General features: G+C 36.4%; 2 protein-coding genes across 7 annotated transcripts in view; one reads left to right on the plus strand and one right to left on the minus strand.

Moving 5' to 3' along the window:
- Nucleotides 1–16,625, plus strand: part of Col8a1 (collagen type VIII alpha 1 chain) — a 543,304-nt gene that overhangs the window by 319,344 nt on the left and 207,335 nt on the right. The window lies entirely within an intron of this gene.
- Filip1l (filamin A interacting protein 1 like) overlaps nt 1–16,625 on the minus strand; it is a 269,654-nt gene that overhangs the window by 142,124 nt on the left and 110,905 nt on the right. The window contains exon 1 of one of the 5 annotated variants that reach the window (XM_074072964.1): nt 419–485. The exons of the other annotated variants lie outside the window; for them this stretch is intronic. The gene's annotated coding sequence lies outside the window, so the exon portion shown is untranslated. Of the gene's footprint in view, nt 1–418; nt 486–16,625 lie in introns of those variants that run through there. 5 annotated transcript variants of the gene reach the window in all.

A 16,625-nucleotide genomic window follows, 5' to 3' on the forward strand; every position in this document is an offset into this window, starting at 1 on the left:
CCCTAATCAAAAGATGTTTTAAAATCTAGAACATCAGAATGCAAGAATGAGTTGTAATTTTGTTGCTTGTCATACATGTTTCAGAAAGATCTTGTTTTAACTATTCTGTCTCAACAACTTTTGTAATGAATGATAAAATCTAAAATAATTGTGAGCTCTTTCATTTTAATTCAAACAATACTTTTTTTAAAGAAAGTCTGATTGTTTTCAATTTTCTGATTCTGAGTTTCTCTTTTAAAAATGTTTTTGTTTATAAACCTTTTGTATGTTTTAGTACTGTTTCTGAAGTCCTGTCACATATTTTTTTATTGCAACTGGAAATTAAATGGTACAAACAACAACAACAAAATAACCTTTTTTTACTTGGTACTTTTAAACATGAGAAAGTGTACTGTTGCTATAATTTTTATAGAAATACCTGTTATGATACCACTGCCACCATCATGATGAACTTCATTAGCCTGCTGTTTGAGGGATCAGTTCTTCTACTTCATTCCCCTGACTTCTTCTACCTTGGTTTCTATTAAAAGTTGTTCCAGACGTTTAAACAACTGAAAACTGTCTGTGACTCTAAATTTCTTCATGTAATTGTTAAACATGGGGTGCAACTGTGTTTATATAATTCAGGGCAGTACATTTTTTCATGGACTAAAAAGGAAAAGTTATGAGTGATTTTTCTCAGAGTCTTCTAATAGTACGAGTAGACTAACCTAACATTTGATAGTGATTCATAGTTTATGAATCACTTTCATACATAGCATTTCATATATTTTGTTTAAACCTAGTAACAAGTATATAAAATGTTATTGGTCTTTTTTTAAAAGATAAATTTATTATAAATTTAAGTGAGGCTCATGATTCCCAGCTCACAAAGTAAACCTCTGGAAATTAACAACCTGGTTCTGATTCCTACTTTTAAGTGCTGCACCTCTGAGTTCTGTTCTAGTCTCTCAGTAACTCCTGGCCACATGTACAGGACTATAAGTAATATATGTGTTTGTGGAATGAGTGCCAGGGGCCAGGGGACAAACAGAAAAAAATCCCACAGACAAAAAGAACATCTCTTCCTGATCTAATGTCTCATAACCCAGTTAGCATGTCCCCACATTTTTAGCCCTCTATTACTTCAGTACTTCTGTCTCTGGTTCCCCAGGTGATTCCAACACTCAACTGCATTCCTTGCCTGAGCTGTGACCCTGTTCTCTTTGTCCTTCTCATCCTGCTTAATGGTGGTGGTTAATGGTGAAAGTGTTAAATACAAAGCTGTTTATTTTTTTTAAATATACATCAATTTATTCTCCTCCTTAATATATTCTTCTGCAGAAGAAGACCTAAGGTACAAAGAGTGAGGTAGTCATATTTTAATATGCTATTGATATGTTAACTTTAAAAGTTAGGTATTGGTATGATAAAAAAGAAAGTAGAAAAAGCAGACTTTTACTCACAATAGTTGCACAAAAACTGTGAAGAGAACAAAGAAAGGCACACAGAGAGGTAGACATTCTGTTCCCATATCAGGACTGGAACCAGCAAGCACAGCTAACTGACTAAACTATATCACTCAGTCATCAGAACTTAACATTGAGCTGTGCATCCATCTAGTCACAGTATACTGAGATTCTCATATCATCAGGTGTGTGTTAAGTCCTGGGAACATAACAAGGTGAGCAGTAAATGTTCAACTCCCTGTCCTGATTGTACCTCTTTCAGTTTAAAATCGAAATAGAAAATATTTTTCAAATATCTATCTATTATGTGCTCCAACACTGTTGGAACATTGCTTCCTGCAATGAAATTTACTGGAGAGCATTTTAAAAATACCAATGCTAATGTTCCACTTAACAACCAGTATCCTGACGTCGGTGTTGTTCCCTAGGATGTAGCTAGAGTTGAAAACCCATTTCTCAGCAGGTGCTGAAAGGTATAGAGAAAAAAAAAGAAAAAAATTTACACGTATTTCTAAAAGATGGTACCTTTCCATAATTCCTTTGAAAAGGTGGAGCAAGCAAGTACTTAATAGTATTTGTTTACGTCAGTAATACAGGTAGCAAATGAAAACAAAGTCACTTCTCTTAAGAGGCTTAAACTTTGGTTGGAAGTAAAATACAGTCTTGAGAATTAAATAAAATGTGAGTGCTCAAGAAATATCACCAAATGACAAAGACCTTATTCTGGTCTGTAATCTCCTATAAGGACAAGGGTCACTGAGGGTCAAGAGCAATTCCTGATGTAAGACCAAGAAAATTCCTTCCCTACACCCCCTCTTCACAACTAAATCAAATAGTGTGCAGCAGAAAATTTCCACTCATTCACATATAAGCAACGTATGTCTCATTGAAAGACAAGATGTTCTTCTTTAGAATAGTATGGGCATTCCAAATCACTCATCCTACCTACTTTTAAATTGTGAACCTATTTGCAGGGGTAAACACATTTCCAGTGAATGTACCCTCTTAGGTTTCTAGGAATGATAATATGAATTGCTCTAAGAAATAATCCTGTTGTTGGAAATAGATGAAGTAAGTTCACTTATCTTTTTAATCCTCAAGTTAAAATATAATGTATTCTGAAAACAATACACTTTTAAAAATGTATACTCAGAATTTCCACATCAAGAGTCAAGACGAAGTTAAATAAAAGTTTTCAGAAGAGTTATTCCAGTCGTCGTTAGTTAGTCTTAGGTAAAAATTCATAGTCATAATGCACAATGGAAAGAGTACTTAATCTAAGCAAGATCTCTTTCTATCTGATAAATAGCCTGATTCTATAAAACAATACATAATTATAAAAGTCTATCCTAGATATCCTTATTTTAGATCTGAAAGTATTGTTCTTGTGATGTTTTTCTAACTATAGGGTAGCCCATCAAAAACATCTTTAAAAGGGGTAAGATTTAATCTATTTTGCATGTGTTTATATACCAACACATTCTATGAACAGAGGAGTGCTATATTTATATACAGATCCAAAGAATACGCATTTAATTTGTGAGTTGTACCACTTTAACAGGAGAAAAATACAGTTTTTCTATTCACAGTTTTGTGGATCTTAGTTTTTGCATACATAGCTTTTGCAGACTTTGAACATCCTCTTATCTCCTGGCTACCTTTTGAGCACATAACTTAAGGAGATTTCTTTGAGCTACTTAAGGAAAGATGAAACTCAACACTCTTCTACTTCCCAATAGTCCCTTGTTACCCCATCTTTTCAGAGAGGATAAATTCACTTCAGTTCTAATCCATATTCCTAATCAAATGACTGCTGATCTCCTCTAGGACAGACACCTGCCAGTATGCATCTTTACTCTCCCCTTTTGTTCCTTCACTTCCTTCCAGTTGACCTAAAAAAAAACATGCTCAGACTTTTAATAAGGGTGAGATAAGAGGAGACTCCCTGAACCTCCCTGGTCTTAAATACAAATAATTTCTCCTCTTGTCCCTTCCCTGTATCTATAATTCCTTCCCAGCAGTAGAATCTTTCCCTTATTCACTGCTCATTATTTCCTTGCTCATTCTCTAGCTCCCACCTCTCCATTGCAATGAGAGAGGGCATCCTCATAGTCATACCAGCAGATACTTGTAATGCTCACTCATCTTATTTCACATTTCAGCTGCATTTTACACAATAGGCTCCTTTATACATCTTGAAATTATTTCTCTCCCAAGTTTCTTTGATCCCTTTGCTCCTTTTCCCTCCACCCCCATGAGTGTTTTTTTCTCTAGCCTCTCTTGCTGGCCCATTTTTTATTCATTTCTTAAATGCCCATACCTTCTAGGGTTTTATGCCCAGCTCTCTTGCTCTTCAGTTGTTCCTGGAAAGTTTTGTTCATCCTTGGCTTTAGCCAGCAATGTGTTGAAGCCAGCTCTTATACACCAGTTGTGCACAACTTTTCTCAACTCTTTTTTTCAGTGACCATAATAGATAGCTTAAGATTGGCCAAATTGAAAATATATACACTCCAGAAATAAGCAAAACTGCAGATCAGGGTTTTATTTATATGCTTATTCATTTCTGAAAGCTAGTTTAACAACAGAATACTGGACTCAGCAGTGAGGTATGTCACCAGTTCCTGAACCTGTGTCTCAAGCTTTCTAACCTCTGGCCAATTATTTGCAGATGATTCTGAACCAGCTCCTCTTGAATGCCCAAGTGGAACTAATTATCTTCCAAAGCAGCCCTATCCTCCACTAGCCTATTATTTGGCTAATGGTCCACTGTTCTCCTGTTAACTTTGCAGAAAGCCAAAACTTCTGTCTATGGTCCATGTATCTAATTTACTGGTATGTATATACTTCCACCTTGGTTCATAAAGATTTGAATTAGCTCAACAATACATATGATGGAACATGACATAGGAAGTTCTCTCACAGTGATAGAAAAGGAAATATTTTAAGCAAAGGAAAAATAAGCACCAGAAAAACAGATGAAATTAGAAATGAGATGTGAATACAAAACACATGCCACGAAGTCCAACCAGTCACATGCTGCCAATTAATTCAATATCCTGAATTACTTTGAACCCATCTTTCCCAGCAACTGCAATATCGCTGCTAGTCTGTCCCCAGCCTTACTTACTCCTATCTCCCACTCACACTTACTTTCTATGGTATTCCCAAGGGGATGATTCTCACCAGATGCTATCACACCCTTTCCCCGCCCAGCTTAGAAACTTTCATTATATCTTCAGTGTTTTAGGACACACTCAGAGCAAACTTGTACCACGAAATTTCTGGCTCATTCTTCAGTACCTATGAAGGCTTCCCTGGTTCCCATAGGTGTTTCTTTTGCTGTGTAGTTGCTGAATATTATCTCTATGGCATGAATTTTATTTGGTATTACTTGTTTTTTTAAGAAACTAGTTGAGAAAATGTATTTAAAATGTAGATGTGAATATGAAGTACAAAACTAGCTGGGAGGAAGAAGAGGGGTACTGTCTCATGCATAGCGCATATCCCTCTCTTTTGATGAATTATTACTAGTGTTTCCCACTGCAATGGGAGGCATGCATATTCCCTGTACCATAGTGGAATAGTATGTTGGTTGGTTGGTTAGATGGATGGATGGATGAGTTGGTGGAGGAAAATTGCAACAACTACTTAAACTGTAAGTTTCATAAAAAATTCCAGTGATCCTTGCCTTTTTTGTCTACTGTTGCCAACTTTACATAGAGTGGGTGAGTGGAAATATATGAATATGTGAACATGTATATCCTTACCCTAACAGGCCTTGGGAACTTGAGGTTCAGAGAATCTGTTACCTGTAGGGAAGAACTCAGGCCCTAGCCTGTAGTCATCCCTTTGCTGAACACATGAAAGAAGTCTGTCACTTGATGGTTCATTTACTTTACAATTTGCCAGAGACTCAAGCAAAATCTCCCAATTTAAAGATCTGTGTTTTTTCTGTGGTTCTTGCTCAATGGTAAGGAGAGAATCCCCAGGACTCCATCATATCCCTGAACAGTGCATCCAGTTAATACACTAGATTAAAACAAAACAGGCACACCGTACTAAAACTTTCCAGTTCAGTTTTACATAGTTCTGTTCCCTCTATTCTCTTGAGGCTCTCGGTTTGTGATGATGTAAAGATGTCTCTGACTCAGGGATAGTGGTTCTCAGTTCTGGTTTTGAAAAGAAATACTAGGCTCTACCTCCAGAGAGTTAAGGCCCTGCAAGGGGGCCCAAGCATCAGTATTTTTTGTTAAGTGCTCCAGTTGATTCTAATCATGATTGAAAACATTGTCCTAGAGTCAAGACTAGAAAACTTTACTCAGCTTAGAATTTGCATCATGTGACTCCTTCCTCATCCTTCACAACTCTGCCTGTTTATTACCTCCTCAGTTGATATTCTCAGGTGAACTTGTCTTTACTAGGAATAAAGTTGTCCATAGAGGTCTCTCCCTCTATCACCCTGTTGCTCAGCATTTCCCAGTCTGAAAAAATCTTGCGTATTTTTTTCTTGTTTATTATCTGTCCTTCATACTAAATGAGGAACATAATATGCTATTTATTGGTAGCTACTGTTGGAGTGAATGTCATCTGTATATCTAGGAGTGTGTGACTGCCTTTAAGCTGAATCAAAGGAAGGGAGAAGGAGCTGGAAGAAAGAGTAAATGCAGGTGAAAGTTTGAAGGGAAGAAGAAAAAGTCACAGAATGCCCTCAGCAATGACTCAAGAAATAGTTACAATTTGCAGTGTGAAAGGCTACTTCTTTACAAAAGGAAAATAAAGTTCATAAAGTAATGTATGCTTGTAAAAAAAATTGAAATGACTGCTAAAAGTGAAAGTTCTAAACTCCATTTTCCACGAATAGCCATTGTTTACAGTTTGGTGTTTATCATTTGAAGTATTTTATAAGGTACACAGAATTAATACCCAAGTCAATTTTTAAAGAATCCAGCACTTTAAAAAGTTTATTGTTCAGTGATTGTGTTGTATGTAACATATAGTCAAAGCCCTGTGGCAAGATTTACATAAGTATAACTTGGTAATACAGTGCAAAGCATGTTATCATAAGATAATTTATGAGTGTTAGATTTTATTTGGTTCCCTTGAGTTACCTTAGAGTTCACACACATACAAACACGTGTTCTTCCCCAAAATGGAGTCTTATTTTAACAATGTTATTTTAAAGGTTAGTTCTCCTCTGAATCAGGGCTTAGATTTAAATTGTATTAAGTGCTGATAAATTTGGTAGTATCTGCAAGACTCTCTCACTTTATCACAGTCAGTTATTTGGACGTATACAATGCCCAGAAGACCAAATCCAACCCTTCTTCTGTTTTTATAAATAAATTTTTATGGAATACAACTATGTCCATACATTTCATATTGTCTGTAGATGTTGATGTATTACACTCATGTGTAGTAGCTAGCTGCAACAGAGACCATGTAGCCCTAAAAACTAAAATCCTTATTATTTGGCCCTTTGGGGAAGAAGTTGGCTGACCCGTGCTCTAGTTAATCAAAAAGATACCATCAATAATCAGAACAAACCAACAGAGCTCCATATATGGAAATGATCCTTCTGGGATTTTACATCTTTATCATTATACATGCTTAGTACTTTTGGTAGGAAGAAAGTTGGCCAGCACATTGGTAAGCTTTGGGTTGGGGAGGAGTGGGAAGGCATATTCCATCTAGTTGGGTCCTGTCTTCCTGCCAGGCAAGTCACATCTTCTCCCTTTCTATCTTAACCCCTCCCAAAAGGAACAGTGCTTATTCCAAATGTGGCTAAGGTTTTCAGAATACTTATAGGTTGGAGTCTTTTAGTTTAAACCAGTTTGCCCTGTCTTTGCTGCCAAGCTTCACAAACCATTTGGATGAACAATTAAAGGGCTGGGTACCTTGTCAAATGCTTCTCCAGGTGTAGTGGGTTAACCTCCTTCCTCCAAGCTGCTTACCAGTAAAGGTAGGGGACTGTACACACTATCAGCTATAAGGGAAACATCACGATACATCTAGTTTTCATCTCCACTGTTGTTTTCCCCCAATCCCAAGCTTTATTGGGAGCACTATTCTCTAGAGACACCATCACAGATCTTCCAGTGATAGGTGTGTGAATGTTTGTATTGGCCATCTGTGGAAAGGTGCTGTGCCACTGCAGATGCAAAACATTATGACAGAGGCTCACCATGGCTGACTACCTCCTAATGGCTGATGTGAGCCTATGTCTCTGGAGAATTCTTCCTTGTGTGGAGCTAGTTGTATATGTGCTCATGAGTTGCCGTACTTTAAATATATATGACTCTGCATTTGGTTTAGAGTTAGGGTTAGAACATCACTTTTTTTTTTCTTGGTACTGGGGCTTGAACTCAGGTTGTTCACCTTGAGCCACTCCACCAGGCCTATTTTTGAGAAGGGTTTTTTGAGATAGGGTCCCACGAACTATTTGCCCAGGCTAGCTTCAAACTGCGATCTCTGCCTCCTGAGTAGCTAGGATTACAGGCGTAACCCACTGGCACACAACAGAATATCACTTTTAAGCTATGAGTTATTACAATTATTTTTGCATCCCTTGCAACTTCCTGTTGTTCAAAATACTGATCCTACATACAATAGGTATTAATATGTCCCATGGTGAGCATTTGCTTTTAAGCTTCTATAGTTTGAACTAAAATATTCCTATAATCTCAAGTGTGAACATTCACATTTTCTAAAACTATCAGCTCCTACCTCCAGTTTTTACTTGCTTTTACAAGATTTGCACATAACTACAAACTCTCCTTGATCACTCAGAATAGTGTGGTGACAGCCTAAAATTTGAGTGACCTAAATAGCTGAGAAAAAATAAAGCTGACTTTGTGTCTGACCTGTTCAACTGAATGCTTATTCTGCTCATTGTATGAAGGTGCTTGGACTGAATTTTTTCATGATGAAACTGCAGAGCAGAGAGTTATCTTGAAGGTCATCTAATTGTACAGATGTGGAAAATGGTTCTAGAGACCTGAAGTGACTTCCAAAATGATGAAGTCCATTTCGGCCTTCAGACCAGATGACTTAATCTATAGCTACACATACCACCCATCAAATGTTCCCTCTAAAATGTTAAACAAAAGGAAATACCAGAAACTTCACTTTAGGTCATATTGCTGTCTCTGAGTATGTGTGTTCTGAGACGTTCTCTACTTTCTGCAAATCAGACATTCTTGCGGGCTTGCGTCAGAGTCCAGGCGAAATGATTGATGAATAAAGGGCAGAGGAGGGATGACATAATGGCTCATGCGGCATTTACCTGTGAATTATCTCTAGCTGTGTACTGGCTCAGTGTCTGTGTGACTCATGCAGTGAGGTACTGCCATCCCTGTTATTCAGCACTATAGCCTTTCACTTACCTCACCCTGTGCTTCTCTCCTTTTCTTGCCAAATCTGATTAGAAGCACTTTTGTTTTAAGCTCATGTTTATGAAGCTGTAAGTGGACTTTGTACCAGTGACCATGTGGAGAAAGTAAAAGAATGTTAGAGCAAGTAAATTACATACTGACTCAGTCAAATCAGCCTGATACCTGAATTCAGTAAATACTTGCATAGCACTTACTATGTGCCCTATGCTGTCAGTGTTTTCTTTCTTACATAGCTGTTTTGTCTTTCAGCTTCAGCTCAACAAATTCACATCAAATAAGCATGCCACAAGTGCCTACTGTGGGCCTTGATTATGATAGATACTTTCATTAATTTCTTCTTTTAAGTCTTTGAAACACTTGCTACCTATACAATTTTAGATGTGAGGACACTGATGCAACTCACTGAACCAATAAATACCAGAATTGGGTTTGGAATCCTGATTTCTTGACAACAAGTACAGCATCGTTTCTACTGTATCAAATGTTTTTGATTTTTGTACTCAAGGAGCATTTTTCAGAAAAATGTCCACTTCTCTTAAGGTGATATTCATATTTGGTTTAGGATCTTCATACTTGGTCTCTGTTCTTTGTTTATCCCTGAGATGCCAAAAGCCAAGAAAAATAGGAATAGGTTTATTTATTAAACAATAACTACTCAAGTTCTACAGTGGAGTTGTATCAATAGAAACACTAAATCTGCATGAATTCAGTTATACCTACTTGGCAAATGAATATCAAGAAAAGAAAAACAAATAAAAATTTACCTTTGCAGACAAGTCTTCTGAGGTTATATTCAGTGAATCTGTACCTGGGAGTGAACTTGAGATGGAAGATGTATATTGATTTTTTTTTGTTGTTGTTCAGTTGGGGTCTTCTCCCATATGCCTGATATGCCTGTCAGGGTTAGCACTTTGCGTGGTTCAATGTGCTATCGTGTATAACATGTATCCTAATAACAAGCCAATTATTGCATCTTTTATTCAACCAAAGATACAGTAATCCATGCCAAAACTGGAGAAGAAATCTATCAGAGTGGGGCTTACTGAGAAACAGTATATTCTCTTCTTTACTGAGGCCTTCCTGGGAGAATTGTTATTTTTATACAAATTGAGGGTTTTTTCTTACATATTCTCTAAAACCCCTAAACCCCAAGTAAAAATCAGCTCCTTAGAGCTGATATTGGATTGAATATAAGCAAGTGGGAAATTTTTGTTTATGGTATTCTAAAATTTTCTTGACATATTGTTGGCTGAATATCTTCCATTTTCTGTGTGTTGTGCCATGTTGGAAAGATGAATGCCAAGAAGATCAAATATTCATTGTTTCCATAAGAGAACTGTTACCACTGAAACCAACGGAGAAGAATCAAACCAAGGAAAAGTGAAAAAGTATAATATGGTCACTCATCAGCGTGGTAAAGGAAGAGAATTAAAGAACTCCATCGGATATAGTGACTGATGATCTTTGAAAGAATAGTCATAATCAGTCATAAGGTCAGAAGCAAAATACAAAGAGAAAACTTCAGCTGACACCAAAATAGAATAGTCAGCAGGATCTAATGAAATCAAAACAGCCTGCAGGAATAGATAGCATAGGATGTTGAGGTCTAAGAACTGGATTGGATTGGGATTTAAAAGCAGAAGCACTGATGTCATCAAGAAAAAATCTAGTTTCTGATCTTGTTTGAGATTCTATGATACAGGTGGGGAAAATCTGGTCACTGAGAGAGGAGCAGTGGGGAAAATTGTTGGTGTCTGTTGGCAAATGTACCCACTTAGTATTAGATTTCACTTTTGTTGTTTTTCTCAGTAGTTAAGTTTTAATTTGCTTGTAATTTGGGTAATTGAGGCTGGGTCTATGAGGCTGTTAGCAGACTGGGGAGGGAGTGCCAAATAGGTCATAACCAAAAAGATAGTAAAGGTTCAACCTTATGAAAAGGAAAGCCAATTCATTCATCTTGTTTTATTCAAGGAAGTACAGTTTACAGCCAGGGTTCCTCCTATTCTTTCCTGTATTTGTATAGCTAATAGTTATATTAGCAATGTTGAAAGTGAAGTCTTTTTCTCAGGCCTGTCACTTTGTACTTTTGGCTCAATATTCAGTGTGAACTACAGGAAGCTGCTTGAGTACTGTCACTAGGAGACAAGCTGTATGTGAGCTGAAGCTGAAAGGCTAGGAGTTCAGTTTAGTATGGGGCCCAGAATGGCCCCTCTATCCCCACTATATGTGTATAAGAATCTTTTTGGGTGCCTATTAATAATGTAGATTCCAGGGTCCTATCCTAAACCGACTAAATATGAATCCATGATGAGATTCAGCTCTAGAATGTGAATATTAATAGCATCACTGAGGATTGAAGCCCCAGATTAAAAAACCACTGGTTTAGAAAATGTGACTATGGTATTAGAAACTATTTTCTAGAAGAGTAACTTTTTGACAAATTGAATTCTCATTCTCATGTTAAATTTTATTATAAAAATATAATTAGGAATATTTGTTTTAATAAAAATTTATAGAGCTGTTTGAAACTCTTAAAAATTTAGTTCAAATGGCATATGCCAAATGTTAGCAGTAGTAATAAACCCTCTTGAGTATGAGGAAAAAAAGATGTTATAAATTCAAAAAGTTTGTGTATTCTGTGAAATTTCTGTCCTTTCCTAAAAAGAGAAAGGACAAGGGGAAAGAATACAGGAGAAACCTTTCCTTGACTTTGAAATCCTAATCCTTTGTTCCACTTGCCTCCAAAGCACAACTACTTCCTACCCACAGTACCTTTGTTCCAGGAGTGCTGTGTCGCATTCATGCCCCTCTCCTACTGCTTTTCAACCCGAATATGCCAAAATTGGAATGGAGAATGGAAGACAAGAGAAAAAAAATAGATAGGAGGTAGAACTAAAATTGTATATGAAATAGGGAAGCAAGAGTCTAAGAAGCTCCAAAACATTGGACCTGATATCCCTTAGCAATAGTTCTCCAGGTAAAATTTCCTATAGTTATAAAGCTGTATGAGATGAAGATGTACAAAGAGTTGGGACAATAAGAGAGGCTGGTTGTAGTTCCACTACTTCTATAAAGAAAATGCAGAAACTATACTAACTATCGTTTTCCCCAGCCCTCATCAGAACTTTGGCTCTTATTTAATTTGTTTTTGTTACCTTTTGGTTGTTTGTGTAACAATCTCTAAATTTCTTCATAACTGGACTATTCAGGTACTTCTTTAGAATACTTTTTCCTTCACCCATTTTTTTCCTCCCACCCAGGTCCCCTTAATTATCATAACTTCTACCCACCAATGGACGAATCTTGAGTCCTGTCTTTCATCCCTCTTCATGAGATGATCATCTGTAATTTCCTGCTCCAAAGGCTCCTTTTAAAAACTTATCTCTTCCATAAAGTCATTAAGGCCAACATTCAATCCCAGATGTTTTCATTTTACCCTTTTTATTGTGTATTATTAAAACTCAGCTTTGGAATGATCTGAATACAGCTTGTTGATCTTATATCTTTTCTTCCTGTAATAAAATCCAATTTGGGTTGCACATAATAACTCCTAGAATTTACTACTTAAGTAAGAAATTAAAGCTAAGAGCAAATGTGCTTGATGATGCTTTGAATCTGATAATCAAATTAATAAATGTGTCAACCAAAGTAAACAAGCATTCTTGATGGATAGAACCATGCATTGTCTTGAACTCTTTGATTACTTAACCACTGAAAGCTTTTAAAATGTAACTATCCATAATGTGCATTATGAAGGATAAAAATAATGTTTTTAAAGTAATTTTATTTGGTCATATTTTATGTACTCTGTCAAAAGTATGAGCATTTTCATAATTCTTTTGGTGTATACTGGCTTCTATAATGTCTTACCTGGTATTTTCCACATGAGGTTTACACCATCTTGTGACCTGTAATTTTCTGTGACTCGTGCTGTTTCCATGACATTGGTATTCATTAACCTATTGGCAGATGTTTGAAATAGGAAGAAAAGGGTACATCACCTGTCATTTACTGCTCTAAAAGCCTTTACTATTTTTCCTATTTTCTTCTCGTGACATGAGAGTTAATGATGTGAGCCTTACTGTTTACCTTTTTATCATTTATTCATTGAGATGAAAATATTTTATTGCCTAAACTTTTAATTTAACTAGAATACCATGTAGAACAGAGCCTTATTGACATGTCTACAAAACTAATTTTTGCCACTGATCCTTTCATGTAAAGTATCAAATTCTGAAAACCATGTTTGTACATCTCCAGGCAGAGAGGGAGAGAGGGAAAGTGAAAAGAGAAGAAGAGAAAAAAGAGAAGAGAAAAGAGATTTAATGAAAGAAGCCTAATTAAAATCCACTCTCAGTTCAGTAGTTGAGGCAGAGAGGTCCAGAAAGTATACAGATTTTGCTCTAATTGCAACTCAAGGCCAACCTCTTAAAATGCTTTTAATCAGACAAGTACTTCACTGATAGAAGCTTGAGTGTTATACAGTCAAAATGGGCCTTGTTTCTTTGACTGCTACTGTTATGATATAGAACTGACAAGAGGCAACAAGGAATTAGCAGGAGCTGGCCACTGAGGGAGCAGAGGTAGGCATCTGTTGGTCTCTTTTAATGAACAGTTTCATATAACCTCTCACCCATTGGTTATTGCATAGAATCTGATTATTTCTGATCACTTTGGTTATAATTGTCCTGCAGTTTGGGAAGGTAAGGCCTCCTGGATATTAGGAATTGTGGCTGGTTACCCTAGCACAGCCTTGCCTGGGACGGGTGCACAGGATGTTGTCCTTCTCTACTAAGTTGGTATAACATTTTCCACCTTTCTGACGTTTATACTGATGTAATTACACTACATCGTTGCTGCTTTTGGAGGGAATCTCTCTTCTCACATGTGGGTTTAAGGTTTTCAGTAAGACTGTTTAAGCAGTGTAGAGGAAAGAGCCTTTCCATTAGTACTAAGGTCCTTCCTGATAAAGGTGACTGCCTACCCTCCTTCACAATTAGATCCCTCTGCCGACAATAGCATAGACTTGAGCCAGTGCCACATGTTTTAATTTTATAAATTAAAATTAATTTGATAGAGCCTATGCATGGCAAAGTGAAACAAAGAAGTTTCCGAAACTAAAATTTTCCAACATTTCCATATGAGATGCTCCCTTCATCTATGTGTTACCATGTGTTTTCTGTAGTCACTGGTATTCTGCAATTCTCATTCCCTACAGGTTAGAAATTACAGAAAGTGATGGTCATGTCAAGATGGAAATCTACTTTAGCTGCAGAGAATTTGGTCTTTGACGAAATAAACTATGGCAAAGAGAGGGAACAACTGTGCAATTAATACTATGATCTTTCCAAATAATTACTAAACTATTATTGGTGTGTTAGTTCAGCAGCTTTCAGTGTTGTACTTCATTGTTCCATTAATGTTTTACATGTGTTCTCCAGGCTTGTTTTCCTTACTGTTAGAATTTTTAAACTAGGAAGAGTATGTTGTCTTGCTCTGGACTTTGTATTTTACATGAAGAACCAGCATAGTGTGAAAAATAAACCATTATTGGGTATCTGAAGTAAAATGATTTCCTAGATCTCTAGGCATGAAAGAGATTAATTAATAATTTTAAAGTGCTCAGACAGTTCTACAGCCTGGAGTACCCATAAATGTAGGAAAGAAATATTTTTCTCTATTTAGCACTGTTATTCAGATTTCATGTATAATGACAGTTTTAACCTCAGCATCCACCATACTTTACTATATTGCTAATGAACCTTTAGTACAGTTGCTAATGAGTAATAAAATTGGTTTGCCCCAGTAGAAGCAAAAGGAAAAATAAAAGGTCTATGACCTTTAAACATTAGAATGTCCCTGGATAAGAACTCAAAATTTGTAGAGATGACTGAAGTATGCTTCAACCTGACTACTCAAAGCTTTTTGCCTCCTGTTTGAAGAAATTAATGAATTTTAACCAAACCCAGAAAATAAGATTCAGCCAGGTGCCAGTGTCTCCCACCTGTAATTTTAGCTACTCAGGAGGCAGAAATCAGGAAGATAATGGTTTGAAGCCAGCTCTGGGCAAATAGTTCGTGAGACCCTACTTTAATAAAACCACAAAAAGGGGCTGGCAGGGCTGGCATAATGGCTCAAGCAGTAAGAGCAACTACCTAACAAGCATGAGACCCTGAGTTCAAGCCCCAGCGCCACCAAAAAAAAAAAGAAAAAAAGATCCATCATCTTTATTTTGCTATAGTCCTGAAAAAAATTGTCAACTAACATAAATTTCCACATAATTTCACTGTGAGAATTAGAACTTATAGCATTAGATTCCCTGCCCCTGTTAGCAATGTGAACAGTATATAAGACATTATGTAGCATAAAAAAGCTGAGGTGACTGTAGGTCAGAGCCCAACATACAAAGACAAGCACAGTACAGGGGAACCTTTCATCACCTCTACTACCGTGAGCCTTTTCTCTTGATAGAGCAAGCTCTTAATTTCTCCAGGTTGTTAATCTGGCACCTTTCATGAATGTCACTGTTCACTTTGGAAAATAAAAAAGCAAGCAACCAAACATCTAAGTGTTAAAAGGAAAGAAAATCAACAGTGTAGCACTTGATACACTGGCATCTTTTCCTTGACTCATAGTTGGCAAAGATTTTTGAATGTTTGCAGCTTTGACAGTCTCTCTTTAAGACTGAAAATAGAGATCTTAGGAAAAAAGGTATCATCCAAATACTGTCCAAGTTTAGCTATGGAGTTTAAATGCATATGTGTCCACATTTTCAAAACTGACCTCTTAAAATAAGTGAGAGCCAAGTGATTTGAAAGGAAATACCACTTTCTTTTACCTATTGCTTTTGTTCTGTGTTTACCATTTCCTTTCTGAAAGAATTGGGGTTTCCTGACCTCCTATAGTTTATTTACTTTGGATTGTCCATTAGTTGTTCACATATTAACCCTGAGTTGTAGTATACCAAGGTTTGAGTACAATACCAAGTTGTCACTTTTTTCTCTGTCTTATTTTTAGGTAAGTCGTCTGATTGGAGTGATACTTCATTTGGTGGAATTTTCCATTTGGTAAAGTATTACTATTTTTATCAAATGTTGTAAACCATCATTTTTGTGATTTCTCAATCTGTATTTTCCCACAGCACTAGGGAGTAGTGTACTCTGTTTTGGGAAGCAAAAAAAGAAAAAAGTGTGATGAGGGCATGGGAAACAAAGAAAAATGCATATAGCAATGGATTTACATGTCAAAAAAACACTTTTGAAAGAAATGTACCTCTTAATAGATGTTTTTATCAATTTTACCTTTGGAACTTCAGGAAGTAGAAAAGTTCCTAGATTTAGAAAGGATTGTTTTCCTTCTTGGAATCCAACCAAGTTTAGAGCAGTGATTTTTGATTGTATTTGGTGAAAATCTGGTGTTCCTCAAAATGTTGCTATATAAGTGTTAGGTGAAGCATTGTATATTATTTGGAGGTTGTCTTTTGAGTCATAGTCTGTCTGAAGACATTTATTCATTTTTAAAAACTCAGTTGTTTAATGGAAAAAATAGAAACACATTTAAAGAACTATGAACCCAGGATTCTATGGCACAAAGATGATACCATAATAAAATTGAAGCCACTGAAAGAGAGCAGAGTGTTAAGGACAAAGGAGATGCATCATAACAGCAAATTACTTTTTCTTGGTAGTTCTGGATCTTTTCATTGGTCAGAAGAATGTCTCTATATGGTACATTTTCTACAAAATTAGTTAAGGTCATGAATCCTAGCAATTCATTTTCCCTTGGA

This window comes from Castor canadensis, chromosome 5 (genome assembly GCF_047511655.1).
Source record: "Castor canadensis chromosome 5, mCasCan1.hap1v2, whole genome shotgun sequence".
Lineage (NCBI taxonomy): Eukaryota > Metazoa > Chordata > Mammalia > Rodentia > Castoridae > Castor > Castor canadensis.